General features: G+C 39.2%; 1 protein-coding gene and 1 non-coding gene across 5 annotated transcripts in view; both read left to right on the top strand.

The window, feature by feature from the left end:
* The window catches only part of Col19a1 (collagen type XIX alpha 1 chain), a 313664-nt gene that overhangs the window by 24513 nt on the left and 272770 nt on the right, over nt 1-16381 (top strand). The gene's annotated exons all lie outside the window — the stretch shown is intronic.
* Nucleotides 13535-13673, top strand: LOC121133407. Its single transcript, XR_005870233.1, has one exon. It is a non-coding gene; the product is annotated as a small nucleolar RNA SNORA64/SNORA10 family (small nucleolar RNA).

The raw sequence follows: 16381 nt of genomic DNA, 5'->3' as shown, positions 1-16381 counted from the left end.
CTACTTCGCTTTCTTTTTCATTTTAACAATACTTCAAAAGTTGTTTTCCAAGGATATTCCAAATTCTTACTCAAAAACGTAAAAGCTAAATAGTGCCTCCCCAATGCTGCAAGGAATATACGACATGTATGCGTTATCGATAAAACTCTGCAATGAAACTTTTACATGCACAAAGAAATAGTCTTTTAAAAATTAAATACATTTTAAGAGTAGTCTTATTACCATTTGAATTAGACATAACTGATATCTGACTTTAAAAGTGAACTTTGAAACATAAGCCTCAATGTAGATTCTGAGACAAAAGACCGCTACTGTATTTATTCATGTCTATACAGTTTTATGATGAATTAGAATAACAGTTCACCCTTGGGTGCTTCTTCCATATTCTGAATAGAGCTTGAAGTGACAAGAAATTGTTTTGCAGTTTAGTGTTTTTGGCATTTATACCTTGGATCAAACTTGAACATCCTTGTGTGTAAATGCATTGCTATGGAAAAGCACCATAGTCCCCCTAGGTTTAGCACTCAGCATAGATGTCTTTGTGTGAAAATGATTACAGCATGCATGAATGCTCTCAATTTCGACACACATCTTGCTTCCCATCCTCAGGTTCTTCACACAGACAAGTTTATAACTCCTTGTCCCCTCTAGAAATGTTTCTTTTAAACTTCCTGTTTAGCAATGCTTTGGAAGACTTTAATTTAACGGCATCCTTCTGTCCATTCATCGATGAGAAACAAAGATGTTAAGGAAGAGCATAATTTGATATTGGAGGCATACATAAGGAGTGATTGCCATGTGTGGTACTTTCACTAGGTGCCATAACGTGTAGCTGTTCAGGTGACCTCATGAGCAGACACTGAGGGCAGCCCGGCAGTTCCGTGCTTGGTTATGCATGTGCTGTAAGGAAAAGCAAGATACGTGTGTGTGTGTGTGTGTGTGTGTGTGTGTGTGTGTGTGGAGGGAGGGAGAGAGGGAGGGAAGGAAGAAGAGAAGGAGAGAAAGAGGGAGAAAAACTAACTCCTGGTAGACAACATTTCTTAATGCATTTAGGAAAAGCAATATATTCTGTTAAAATATTAAGATGTATTGCTTCTTTTTTCCCTGTTGATTTAAATCCCTGTAAGTCTGGCAATGTGGGAAAAGGATTGACTGGAGTGAGTCATTCTAAACTCACTGGACTTTTATGAAAGCAGAATAAGCTGATTTTAAATGTATTGCCACTATTAGGTGATGTTATTCTCTCTTTGAGTCCACAGGATTATAAATGAATTGAAGTTTGCCTTCCAACCTTTGGCTCTAAATCATCCCCTAGTCTCTGGACAATCAATGAAAGTGAATGTTCTGGCTCTGCAGAGCACAACCCTGGGTTCCTCCATGACAGGAAACTGAAGGGTGTCTGGTTAAGCTGACTAGTGAGTGTCAAGTCACTTGGCTCATCTCCACTTACATTTCACTCACTGAGCCAAGTATGCTAGGATGCTCCTCTTGCATGATGCCATTTTGATTTTTCAATGGGCCTGGAGTAAAGTTGCAGCTATTTATATATTTGTAAATAAGCTGCCTTGCAGAGTCAGCATGGGAAAAGGCAGATGTTGTTTTATATGGAAAATGAAAATGCTTTCTGTGCCTGAACTTGTTTTTATTGTTCTGGCATATTCTACTTGACATTCATGAGGGAAGAAGCCTCGTGAATGTGGGGATCAGAAACCTATTTGCATAAGTTCAGTGTTTTTAGCCTGGCTTCCTGTTGGTCACCCAAAGTTTGCTCAGGCAAGTGTTCTCAAGAAATCTATACCTATCTATATTATTGTACACTTAAAAGTATATTGACAAGGGTGTCTTGAAAACTTGATGTGCTTTTCTTGACTTGAAAAAAATATTTCTTCCATATTTTTTGAGCTAACAAAGGGTGAGTATCAATGCCTTAGAAGATTCTAGGTGGTGCACTATCTAGTTGTCTGCATTATCTTTTCAGAGGAAGGTTTTTCTCTTCTTAAGGGCCTTACTCTTATTGCTAAAAGAACTTAAGAACGGATCCATGTGGGATCTTGAAGACAATTTTATTAGAGTTTAAAAGAAAAACCCTCGGGGCAGTCAGCAGTAAATCTCCCCCAGAGAGGTATAATGGGGAAGAGAGAGAAAAGAAAACCATGCTGTTTTTTGAACCAGCATGGAGGTTAGACACGTGGCAGACAAGCACACACATGGCAAGGAGTAAGGATGCCCAAAGTGTTGAGGGAAGTGCTTAGAGCACAGATAGAAGGGAGAGGAGAAGCCACGCTTTGCTACCTGGATGCACTCTGTAGGACACTGTGCGGGGGGAGGAATCCACGGGAAGAAAAAAATAGTGTCTCGTTAAAGGGAAGCATGCTCCATGTACCTCTTTCTTTATTTTTTTATTATATATTGAAACTAGAAACGAGCTTGCTTCACATGTCAATCCCAGCTCCCTCTCCCTCCCCTCCATGCCTGCTCCCCCCCACCAGCTCTCCCAGTCTTCCACCCAATCCCCACTCGTTCCCCAGGGAGGGTAAGGCCCTCCATGGGAGAATCTCTAGAGTCTGTCATTTCGTTCCAGGCTGAGAGAGCATCCCTCATTGTGGGATGGGCACCCAAAGTCCATTTGTATGCCAGGGATAAATACTGATCTACTACCTAAAGCCCCATAGATTGCCTAGGCCTCCTCACTGACACCCATTCAGGGGGTCTGGATCAGTCCCATGCTGGCCTCTCAGCCATCAGTCTGGGGTCTAAGATTCCATCTACCTCTCTACATTGGCTTAAGAGGAGCCTACCTGCCTAGAAGTTGTACTTTGCACAGGTGACTGGTCTGGACCAACTAGAATGTTATGTCACCACCTAGCCCAGAGATGCTTTCTCTTAACCAGGAGGAGTGTTTTTTTTCTTAGTGAGCCTTTATTAATACTCTAATAATACAAAGGTGATGGCTCATGAATTTTGAATTTCTACGTATTGTTGATCCTAAAGTCATCACACTCAGAGCTGGATTGGGAAATGGGGAATAGACTTCAAGAGATGAATTTTCTGATTTATTATTGATCCTGATATGGTAAATCACCCTCCCTCTCAGTTAATCATTTGTGTAGTTGTGTCTGGAATATTAAGCTAAGGCGCTTTTTGAGGCCATATTAAGTATTGTAGATTTTCAGCACTATGACCCATTAGAGGAAAGAAAGGGTGGGGTGTTTCAGATCTGCAACTGTTCTGACTTACGGTAAAACTCTGGCAGCTGGATGGCTTTGCGTTTGAAGTGAAGCAATGCTAGGGGTGAAAGATAGCCAGATAATAAGACTTTGTGAGTGAGAATAGTGATAACATACTTCATTTGTTACGTATTTAAAACATATGACACTGGGTAAGTTAAAGAAAACTTAATCTTGTACAATGATAAAAATATTCTACTTAGAATGGAATAAATATATTCTGAATTTTTTGTTACTAAAATAGATCTCTAGTGAAAAGTTGTCTTTCTCTCTCTCCTTAATTAACTTGGTGGTTGCTTTACTAAATAAATCAGGGTTATATAATCCCATACATTTTCGTGGAAGTTAGGGATAGTCCATGAGAGTAGAATGGTGGTTAGGAGAGCCCAGGAGAGGAGGTGTATTAGCTATTTTTCATTGTTGTGAGAAAACACCATGACCAAAAAGGCTCATGGAATTGTTTATTTGGACTTACAATTCCAGGGAGAGGGTCCATATGTCTTGGGCAGGGGAGGCATGGTAGCAGGTGGCTTGGACAGGGAGCCAAGAGATTACATATTCAATTGTAAAAGGGGAGCAGAATAAACTGGAAGTGGGCAAGGCAATGAACTCTCAAAGCTAGCCCACCAGCAAAGTTGAACCATCTCTGTAGGGAGAGATCTTAGGTACCTGTAGCGCTGACCCTAAGATCTCTTCCTACACATCTCTACAAACAACATCACTATTTGGGGACCAAATGTTCAAATACTTGAGCCTGTGGGAGACTTTTTCTCATTTAAACTAGCGCAGTTGGGCATGAGGAGGATTGTGGAGGGAGGAATCAGTGGATGCTAAACACAGTGAGATAGGAATAGCTCCTGGTGTTGGATAGCATAGAGGGACAACCACAGATAACAGCAGTACATTGTGTATTTCAAAAGGTTTAAAAAATATTTCGAAAGTTTCTCCATAAGGAATTGATGATGACTTAATGTGATAAATACATCTGATTTCATTTTAATATCACTCACTGCATACATGTATCAAAAATGTTATGGGTGTTTTTATATGTCAGTTAAACTTGAAAGATCAAAGGAGAAGTACAGTTTTAGAGAGAAAGTGCTTTCAGTCTATTGAGATGATAGAAGTGTCAATGAATAACCACAAAATGCCAAGAAAATTTCATACAAATAAAACCTGAATATGTCTCAAAGAAAGGGAAGAAATAAATAGATGCTAATCTAATTTGTATTTTTGTAATTTAGTCTTTTTTGGGGCCTCTGGAGTATAGCATCACTCTTGGAAATCACTTTGAAACTGAGTGGTGCACTTAATTTCTTATGTCAAAATTTACATCTTGTCTTTGCTAATTTTGAGTTATGGATCCTATGAGTGTGGCTTTTCCACACGGGCCTTTATACAAACTCAGGTTTTTTTATGAATTAATTCTTTTCATTTATCTTACATTCCGACTGCAGTTTCGTCTCTATCCTCTCCTCCAGTATAAGCTGTTATTAGTCAAACTTAGTTTTTTTGTGTTATAAACAGCACTATAAAATATTTGAAAGGGATTTTCACTCTATATGGAGGATTATTTCCAAAAGACTGACTTATAGCAATGAAAGTCATCTTTAGGGAACCTGATAGAGTATTAACACTGCTCCATCATATTCTTATCCTTGTATACTTCGTATTCTCTGAAGTCTTCTGCAGCATTAGGGGCTGTGGTTCTAAATTCATATGTGCTGTTTTTTAAATTTAACTCTCACACAATTACAAATAGGAACTAGAGTGTGTCTTATAACTACCATACATGTTCCTAAATGGTTTTGTTCAGCTAAAGAATGAATAAGTAGCATTAGTAAATCCCTGGAACTCATGCAGTCAAAGTTTATTTCAGTGAACAAACATTGAACATCCTATGACTCAGCCCTGAAGATTGTACCAGGCTTCCACTGGTAAAGGCTTTGAGTCTCTCTCCCCTTCCCGGAACCTGTTAGAGAGATATAGAATACACAGCAAAGTTACACTTCCCTAAAAAATTTACAGATCTGTCCATTTCCTCACAAATGCCGATTTCACTTTTCTTCCCAACTGAAACAGACTCCACTGCATCACATTTTCTTCATCTGTTCAACCACTGAGAGACGAGCAAGCCAATTGCTCTTCTTACTTATTGTAAATAGGACAGCAATGAACATGGAAATATTACATTAAGTCAAGTATCACAGACTGAGAAAGACAAACACCACATATCTTCTCTCATATGCATATATGTAATAGAATATATAAATACTACAATACTACTTATGACAATTAATCCATATATACAACTAATAAATTAAAAAGGGGACCATGAGTAGGGGACAGTAAGGGAGAGGAAAATGAAAGAGACGGTAATAGAGAACATGTGACATGAAAAAGAAGAGAGTCGACCTGTGAGGGAACTTGCAGGAGGGGGCCGGGAGGACAGAGGAAGGAAGAGGGGTGAGAATCCACAGGAACAAAGTATGTATGAGAGCGCCATAATGGAACCCATCACTTTGTATACAAGAAAGAAAGAAACGGCAACCAGGGACTACAGAGATGACAGCTCAGCTGTCAAGAACAGCTTGCACCAACCTGAATTGGGATCCCAGCACCCACATCTGGTACCTCACAGAGCCCTGTAACTCCAGTTCCAGGAGGACCCAGCACTTCTGGCCTCTTAGGGCATCAGCCCTTACATGTACACGCCCACTCACACATGGCAATAATTAAAACTAAAGAAACCTTAAAATACAGCAAATAACAACAACTACAAAGCTTTGCTTTCCCTTCGTTCTGGCCTGAAAAGAACCTGAGCCTTTTGTCGTTGATGGTTCAGCTACATGACTCAAAACCCACCCTTCTGTCATTGAGGCTAAACTTTAAGCATCATACATGTAAGGGCCAATTTTCAGTATTTTCATTCCTTCCCTCATATGGATCTGTTTCCTAACCCATGTTTCACTTTCTTTGCTCTTACTTGGATCCTTTCCAAGTACTTAGTAACAGCTAGATTCTGAGGCATGAAGCTATGCTCAGAACTCGGACACAGGCCTCTAATTCCTGAACAATTCTGAAGGATCACTTTGCAATTCCATTACACTATGGAGAGTGACTATGCCTCCCCTGAGCTTTCCTATGGACATTCTTTTGTTTTGAGATAGGAAGCGTCCTATATAAGGACCATGTGACTTAGCTAAAACCTTGTCCAGCTGTTTTATGAGACTGACTGACTGTTACACATGATTCTTTATGTCATCACGGCACTTCCTTAATTATCATCTGGTACGCCAAGAATGTGAGATGAGTCACTGCTCATATGTTCCAAAATGGAAAGGGAAGAATGCTGGGCTCATGACTATGGAACTGTTTAAGTCAAGTTGTCTAGCAAAATTACTAGTATTAGTTCTGAAAGAATTTAAAGATGATACTGGTAGAAATTTTAAATAACATATGGAAATGTTAAATTACCAGTAGTTACAAGCAATATCTCAGATTTCTTTAGGAAACTCATGGATATTTTTATCTGTCAACAAATTACTTAATATAAAAATGACTAATAAAATGTAAAAATCACGCAAAATCCTCTAGTATTTTTGTTTCTTTGTTTTGGAAAGTTTTATTTTTCCCCTCCAAATTTGCTTTATAATTGGGTGGATATAAATTAATGAACAGAAATTAAGCCATATATACTTAACAATTTAACAGAACCTGATAATCTAATTTCAATATTTTTCAAATTCATCCTTAAGTCTTTCCATTATAGGGTTCATTTAGAAATTAAGCAACATAATAATACTTGAACTGGCTGTCATGTTAACTATTTATTGCATACATTCTTCTATTGTAATACAATTAGGAAGAACCTTCAAGAAGCTTCTGTATGTATAAAAGTGTTAGCTAAACACTCAACACAATATTTAAAAAACGTATCTGATCTGTTAGGTGGAGACTGCTGCATTTTCTCATCATTGTAATGTGTAGTATCACTGAGCTGAAGGAACGAGTCACCTCAAGAACATTAAGAAAAATAAATGCATGCTAAACGGATGAACCTCACATCTTTACCAGACTGTCTCCACCACCATCACTCGTTAAATGGATAAAAACTGACATCTTTACTAGACTACCTCTACCACTAACACTTGAGAAGATTTAAGAGTATTCTTACGTTGATTGCAAGGAAAAGCAAAGAAGTCCCCTTGAGATTACAACTATGAAGTCATGTGGTTATAGGAATCCTGCTGCATTCGTGTGTGAAACAGGAAACACATTTACCTTTCTTGTTAGTCGCCTAGCAAGACTTGAGAAAGTTTTATCTTATCTTCGTCAAACTTAGTTCATTGAATAGTCTTCCTTCAGATTTCACATAACTCAGTATTATTTTGGAAAGGTAAACCATATGAGTAATTGATCATCAATGCATAGATATACACTGATATCGCCTTAATTAATTGAAGGTTCCCTTGAGTGTGAACCCAGAGACAAATAATCTTATTTGTTCAGAAACTTTTAAAATGTTGTATCTATTTGTGAGCGCTGTTGGACAAAACACTTAGAAACTAAATATTTTTACTTCACGTGAGTTGTGGATAAGACACTATGAAGTGATTTATTTTCATAATGATTTATATTTAGTATATTAGTAAAGTAAGAAGTCTCATTATTGCCTTCAAAGAGGATGTTCTTAAAAATTAAACCGTCAAATAAAATGAAAGCAAATGCCAGTGAGATACTGTTGTTCATGTACAAACTTGTCTCTTTCTAGGTTCAAATGCTTGCAAACTTTTTGAAAGAAAGCGATTGTGTTTCTGTTTCTGAAGAAAATAGGGTTTTTCCCCTTCACTTGCTGTAGTGCAGATCAGAGTGCTAGGTGTATAAAACACAACTCTTCCTAGGGGAAAGCCAATGCGTTCTCCCAGCAGAAAGGAAAGGAAACAATCGGAAGCCAGCTTTGTATCTCTAAGCAAACAGCTAATACTTTAAGCGTTCAGAGGAAAACAGATACTCCACGTAGATAGGATATAACTTTGGGATGGGAGAAAAGAAAAAGAAAGAAGGAAGGGAAGGGCAGGAAGGGAGGACAGAAGGTGGGCTGGCATTATGATTTCTGTCAACTTGACATTAAATCCTGGAAAGAGGGGATCTCAGCTAAGGAAAAGGCTCAATGAGAAGACCAAAGGGTGTGTCGGGGGGGCATTTTCAAACTACACAACAGAAAATAGGTGCATGAACACACGCTTCATTCATCTCTGATCTTACTAAGTCCATAACAGTCCTGTGAAGATTAATTAATAATTGACCTAAGGAATTAGAAAAGGTATTGTTTTTATAATGCTTATAAACCTTCAAATATTTAAGCATAACCTTAGATTTATGAATCAATTTCTTTACTTTTTATTTATTTAGCCTGAGTGTGCATGCACGTGGTGTGTGTGTGTGTATGTATGTGTGTACACGCACAGTTGTGTAAACATACCACCATATATAACATGGAGTCAGAGGATAACTTGGGGGATTTGATGCTCTCATTCTGCTATGTGGAGTCCAGAATTGAACCCAGGTTGTCACGCTTGGCTACCAGTACCTTTACCCACTGATCCATCACTCTGGCCCCAAATTTATGAATTAGCTTAACAATTGATGGTAATGATATATGATCCTTTGTTACATACTTAAGAATACATTTATAGAAACTCTACAGACTTTTCTGTAAGGTGTTAGGACTCTATTTTCATAAACTATCACTATGGTAATAAAATAGTTTTATAATCATTCTTGGATGCTAACAAATCATAAAATATAATCACAATTTCAATGATAAACTTTGAGATTTATCTCAACCAAGGAAGAATAATTGTGGTGCCTAATAACTTAACTTCTTACAGTTTCAATTTTTTTCTTCTTAGCAACAAAGGCTAATCAAAAATTCTAACCTAAGTTCCTTATATTATCTTATGTGGTCCACATACTTACACATACCTTGTCCACAACCTAATTTAATGACAGCTTGTATTTCTTAAGATACATTCACTTACTGAGCAGTGGTAGTGGACGCCAAGATACATTCACTTACTGAGCAGTGGTAGTGGACGCCTTTAATTCCAGCACTCGGGAGGCAGAGGCATGCGCATCTCTGAGAGTTCGAGACCAGCCTGGTTTATAAGAGCTAGTTCCAGGACAGTCTCCAAAGTGACACAGAGAAACCCTGTTTCCAAAAACAAAAAACAAACAAATAAGAAAAAGATACATTTACTCTAAAAAAGGTGAACATCTTATAACTTTAAGCAAAAGTAAACCATTCAAATAGTAGAGAGGAGAACTTTCATTTACTGTGACTAGACATTTTAAGTGAATTTGGGATAGATTTGTCAGTGAAAATTTTAATCAGCATTGACATACATGATGAGACTATGAAGAATTAACATCTGGATGCTTGAATATGAGTTTGAATTGGGATCTTACTTGAATTCTCTCATCTTCCTCGTTACATCTTGGGATCCTTATCTCAGCTATCTTCCCCAGAGGTGACCTCTCTGCTTTCCTCATGTGTGGTCTTAGTCTCCTCCCAGCCAGCCTCCTCTGAAACCTTCATCCACCATTGATCCTTTGCCCGCGTGCCTTCAACTCATTCCTCCCTAGCATCCTGGCCTCTTATTTTTAACCCCACCCTAGTCCAGAAACATTTTCCTTAACAGCCCCACTCAGTCACAAACCTTTCAGTGTTACTGATGCATTTTCTTATTCATCCCTTAACCCATTCACATCTGACAAAGATTTCTTCAGCCCTATAAAAATTTCTTTCTCTGAGATACTAACAATTACTCTTCTATTTCCAGTGCCAATAGTATCAGTATTACAATGTCTCTCTCACACCCACGTTTATCTTTCCTGCCAGCTGGACTGCTATGTAGCCTAGAAATCTGAGTGCATGCCCGATTTTCAGCATTCAATCCTAGTTGATGTCCTCAGTCAAATTTGCTTCAATTTTTGCTCCAATACACCTCATTTTTGGTGGAATTTTGTACACAATTCTGATCTCATTGTGACTTGAGTCATATAAGTGGTCCCCAAAGACTCAATCATTTTGTGGGTCCAAATGATGTTATGAGTACATGAAAGCTTCTGCCACTGTGATACCTACTCCTTACATGATTACCTAGGGATCCTCAATCCCCCCCACAAAGGCTATTTGAGTTCATTTTTCAGGAAGCACAGGAGTGTTCATCATATGTTCATGTTTAAAATAGAAGGTGTGATTGAAGTGGTGGATGTAACCCGGGGGTTCCAGCACTCACCACTATCGTAGCATAGGCAATGCCCTCAGGTGTCGGTTTAATTCTAGCTCTACAAAGAAAATATAAATCAAAGCAAGAACAAAAAATCAACTAAGTCCACTTCCATCATTGTTTTCTAAATTGCTTGCCATAAATACTGTCTTTGATGGAAACCCTGTCCATGAAAATGTTCCTTCCCAAGAGTCAGTCAAATTCTGCCTAGACCATCTTCAGTCTTCATGTACCAGAGTTGCCTTGTAGTTTATGACTGAGTCCTGGGTAGCATGTGCACGCATGCGCATGCACGCACACACACACACACACACACACACACACACACACACACACACACACACACTTTGGAGAGGTGTGGTAAGGATCCAGTGCCTCTGACTCTGGTGCACTAAGGCAACAATGCGTATCCACAAAGCCTCACAGAGTTCTCAGTAAATATAGTTCTACTGACTCCTGGTTCTCCTTCCATGGGTCTCCAAAGTTAAAGAGATGAATATGAATGATTCTTTCAGTTTCCTCATGTTGCCTTTCTCTTTTTGACACATATACAATACGCATATGAAATGATCTGTGCTTAGGAGGGCTATAGAGAAAGGCGCTTTATGGTATTATGTCACTTCACTAAAGTTCAGCTTTTGATGTCAGTGAAGAAACAGAAATTCTGCAAAGTATTTCACTCAATTCCTAAATGACTGAAAGATGAATAAAGGCATAGTCCATGCTTTCAAGTTATTTCTGTCTCAAAAGAGGCCAATAATTAGCTATTATGGAATGTAATGTCATATATATACGACACGCACTCTGGGAGACCAGATGAGGAACAGTTTTACAGAGGATTTGAAAGGTCCTGGTTTAAAGTACTGATATGCTAGGTTAGCTGGGGGACAGCATGTGCTACGGCTATTAAAGGGAGCAGCACAGTGGTTTTAAAGGTCAAGGTAGTTGGAGGGATCCTGAGAGAACCCAGAACAGTTAGTGAACATGGGCGTGAGAGTGTCTAGATAGGCAAGGATATTCTAAAAGGCCGTGTGTGATGGTTTGAAGAGTGTGAACCTCATTCATCTAAAAAGCCAAGGTTTAGGAGAACACCGTATACCCTAGGAAAAGGAAAACAGGAACTGTGTGAATGCCATTGAGAAATCACAGACTTCCTAAGTGGACCCCAGAGCAGGAGCTGAGCACCCACATCCCAGAAGGACATTTCTGATTTCTAGGGACTCCTGTGGGAAACTGGGTTTTCCTCAGGATGTTTTGATCTTCTGTGGGTGAGAAATGCCAGACAGGACTCACTTGCAATGGGTCCTCTCTTTCTGAAGAGCAACTCGCTTAATTACCCTCACGTTTTTGGTTTTTTGTTTGTTTGTTTTTTTGCTTGGTGGCTGGATGGCATCTGTGGAATGACTTGTGTTCAACAGGAAGTCATTTACAATGCCACAATTGAACAAGTGCCTACCAGAAAAGGCGAGAAATTACTAGAGCATCACCCAAGCTTTGTTTTCCCATTAACAACCTATCTGTCTGAATCCTCTTAGCAAACACAAAAAGGCTAAGATGTCAGACTCTCTGTGGCTCTGAAATCAAACATTACCCCCAAGCCCGACGGAAGGCATTTCGACAGACTCTCCAGCCCTGCTAGCCAAATTGCCTGTAAGTGGACAGGTGATGTGGATGTCAGCTGGGGAAGAAATGACTTACTATAAACTCCAGGCATCTCTCACTTCACTCTCAGGAAATGTAACTTGTATCAGATTTCTCTTCCTGGAAGATGTTCAGCAAGGCAGAGGCCTCGGTGATACTGGTAAATACGGAAGTTCTTTATAAACCCTGCCTCACACTTATTCAGAATGGAAGAATTAATTTGGAAGCTTATTCTTAATGTTTAAAAATAGATTTTTTCCATGGGGCCATTCATTTTAAAAGGAAAAATAAATAAACAAATGCCGCTCTTGTTAACTATGATCTAGAAAACTCGCTTTAGCTCTGCTGGGATAGCACTTTGTAAAAGACTGTTTTACTTAAGGCCCTGGGCTATGGACTGACTGCTTGAAGAGTTAGGACTGGGACCCCTGTAATCAACAATTAAGCCTTTTGAACAAGTCGTTGTTTGGAAACAAATTACACTTGGACTTGGGGAACATAATTTACAAAGTGAAGCTTTTCTAGAATGATTACAGCCTCCTTCTTGTAGCTTAGGAGCACTGAAACTTAGAAAATGTGCAAATCTCTGTTCTTTTTCATAGGTTGCCCCTGGCCTCACATTCTTTATTCCATAGCAGGGAAGTAGGGAGAAGGGAAATAGGAATTCAGAGGCAGTTTTCCTCTCGACCTCTTACTCTGTAATTTGGTTTTTTCTTTTACATTGCGTGTGAGACAGAGGTGCTGTTTGCTGCCTTGCAGACTGTGATTCCTTTAGGAATATAGAAAACTCCACCCGATTGACCTTTCTATACAAGGAAATGACTTAATACACCAAGAAACATAAATTGATGACTTTTCACCATGCTCTTTATTTCTCTCATCAGAGAAACATCTAAGCTTGTGATGGAGAATAAATCAATCTCTCTTACACTTCCTTCTCTCCATAAAACACCTATGCCAATACATATTTGTCCATATTTTAGAAATTACTTATTTTCAGTGCCATTCTTCCTGAATTTGCCAAACTTCCAGTGTTTACCACCTGGAAAGGAGGTGAAAAGTGGTGCTTTGTCCCCTTGAGACAGTCCCTACTGGTTTCTCATTAGTTGGTCAATCAAGGATGCCTTCCAATTTGCTCAGCTGAAACCTTCCATTCTTGCGTGATGAGGCTCTTTGCCTTCAATGAGTTAACTCTGTGGGCAGGAAGCAATGTCAGACCCTGGTTTGGGAACTCAGTGGATGAATGAGGTAGAATAGACATGAGTCTATGTATAGGACAATGACCCAGGATCTGTGCAAAGGGTCTCCGTTGGATCCTTGCCGAAAACAGTCAGATTATGACTGTTACGTTACATACTGAAGATCTCATCATCTCCCTCAGCTCTGGCAATCACACAGGTTCAGTGTGTGCTTGGTGGATTTTCAAGCAAGACAGGAGAGAGTGTGGCACTCCTAATGCATAGCTGACCTGCCCCAAAGCGGTGCTCTGTTCCTAAGGAGTGCATGCATCAGCTCCTGGGTGGGAAGAACTTCTGTCTTTAAAAAGTTAAGCCACCAATCCCTTTTGATTGCTATCCAGTCACGGCTACCTGGGATGCCATCTTTAAGACTGGTAGCTATTGACCCCTGACCTTTGATTTGTGTTCACCAAGTCCACTTAAGAGAAATTCACTATCTTTTAGAAATTCACTCTCATTCAGATGACCCAGGCTCCAGTCATTGCTAACACACAAGGAAGGGTTTTTATACAAGAAAAATAAAATGACTTAAGTCTGGGTTTTTTCCTAAGAAAAGGGGTATTCACCTTTTTAATTAGGTTACCATTCTATTAGTTTTCTTCCCAGACTGTTACAATCACAATCCAGTATCTTTCTTTTACAGGACGCATAGACACTTTTCATCAAAATTCTTCAATACTTTTTGTTTCATTATGTAACTTGAGATTTTCACTCCTTCCTGAAAGTTGAGTTAAAGAAGTACTTGTCTAAAATAAATAAATAATCTCTAGGGTTTATAAGGGAAAATAGTTCTGATTTTTACCTTCTTTAGCATGTACTTTCCTAAAATTCAACAGACTGTAATTAACCCATTTTGAAGATATTACTGAGTGTTTTATGATACTTCCTGATGTTCTCAAACAACGGGAGGGGAAGGAACTGTAATTATCAACCTCAGGGATACCCGGCACCTAGGAAGTACAAATGTCAGAGTGAATATTTTCCTTAGAGACCAAATATGATTTGTGGTTGTTGCTAATATCATTGTGTGATTGTAAACATTGATGATTTCCTGTTCTTAAATTTTGCAAAATTAATATTGCATGTTAATTTACTCACTCCCCCCTGCCCAGGAAAAGAAATAGAGACTTCTCTTCTTCATCTGAGTTTGAAAAGTTTGCTTTTAAGTCAGGTCAGTAATGATGGGGCGGATCTTACTTGTAACCAAGGAGGATGCAAACAACTCAATATCCTGGAAAAAACTGACCTTGAAATAAAAAGGGATGAGTTCAAGTCTCATTGTGATCTATCCATGGCAGAGGGTTGGAAGGGTAGACATTTAAGTTCTGCGGCTTTGATTTCTCACGTAGGAACTAAGGTGGTTGATAAGAATTACAATTGGGATTTATTTAAAAGAGTACAATATATGGTTTGTCATGACTGAAACAATTGCAAGAATACGACTGAATAACATTTTTGTTAAAATATTTGTTAATATTTTCCCTACAGTGGTCTTAAGTCACCATGTGGATCAAAGATTAGGCAAGTGAACACAGGTTTTTGTGCTCATTCAGTGATTTCTGCAAATGTTATAGGTCACAGTCCTGGTGGTTGTTTAACAGAAACAAGTTGGTCATAGCCCTGTTTCCATGGAAATAATTTTTCGATGTTGGGAAACAGGTAATACATGTGTAAGATGGTAAATTATGCGTGACTCAGAAGACTGAAGAAAGGGGAGCAAGAGGATGTGTCAGGTGGTAACTGAAGCCAGGACAAATTTAAGCTTCTTAGAGAAAATGACATTTGAGCTGGGACAAGAATGACCAGGAGCACCCGTGTAAATGAAAACTCTAGAAAGACTGTCCCATGAGAGGGCCTAGAATACACAAAGGACTAAGGCTTCAATGACCACAGTGTATCCAAAGTATCAAAATCCAGGTCACTGTGGCAAGCCGTAGCTGCCTCACAGAATCTGGGGTAAGAGGCAATGTGTCAAGTGGTGGGTCCTCATAGGCTTCGGAACTAGCATCGGGGATGTGCTTTTACTCTGCAAACTGGAAGACATATTCTAAAAGAAAGCTTAAGTAATTTTCGAATTTAAAAGTTTATTCTATCCACCATGCACAGGCCAGACTGAGAACAAGATGAAAAACAATGTGTCTCATCATGATAGTGTGACAGGAGTTCAATGGATACATGCTGATTCTTAGACAATGACAGTGTAGACAGAGAAGAGTACACAGCACTGGGGTCTGTTTTGGTGGTGGAAGGAGGAAGATTTGCCAATGGATTAGGTTGATAATGGAGGGAAGGCAAGAATTAAACTGACTTCAAGGGATTTGACTGGGACACCCAGGAGAATGGCTGTGAACCTCTTGAACTGAGGAATGTTGATAGAGAGATGTCTTTGGGTAGAAAAGGAAGAAGCTGAACAAAAGGATGATTTTGTCCTCCAAGTAGAGATGTCCAGGAGGAACACAGACCTGTGAGTCCAGGAAATGTGAGAGGGAAGTTGACAAAGTTGACCAAGGTTTATCTCCCTTCTAGCATATCTCTTCCCTTTCCCCTCCATCTTCCTACTCCTCTTCTTCTCCTTTCCAAGCCCCTGTTTCCCCCTCCCCTCCATACCTGAAGATTACATTTTGAGTTCTCATAACAGCTGTGTGTCATTTTGGTCTGGTTAACTTAGGGGTGTTTTTGAACTCCAAACTTGGTCTTCCTTCTGTGTTCTCTACTGAAATGTCCTTCCTTAATAATAATCTCTGCAGACCTCGGCTGTGCTTTCCAAAGTGAGAACTGATTACTAGATAACCTGGTAGCAACACGTAACTGTTTTTCAAGGATTAATGTTGACTAAAGTCTGAGGTTAACAGAGCTTGTGTTTTATAAACAGAAGCTCTATCCAGTGAGGAAGAGCAGCCTACCAGTGGACATCAAGTGTCTGGGCTTTCAGTGAAAGCACTGTATAACCAGAGAGAATACTAGCACTGCCCAACACTTT

This window comes from Mesocricetus auratus, unplaced genomic scaffold (assembly GCF_017639785.1).
Source record: "Mesocricetus auratus isolate SY011 unplaced genomic scaffold, BCM_Maur_2.0 Super-Scaffold_100021, whole genome shotgun sequence".
Lineage (NCBI taxonomy): Eukaryota > Metazoa > Chordata > Mammalia > Rodentia > Cricetidae > Mesocricetus > Mesocricetus auratus.
The sequence above is the reverse complement of the archived record's forward strand: the minus strand, read 5'-3'. Positions and strand labels throughout refer to the sequence as shown.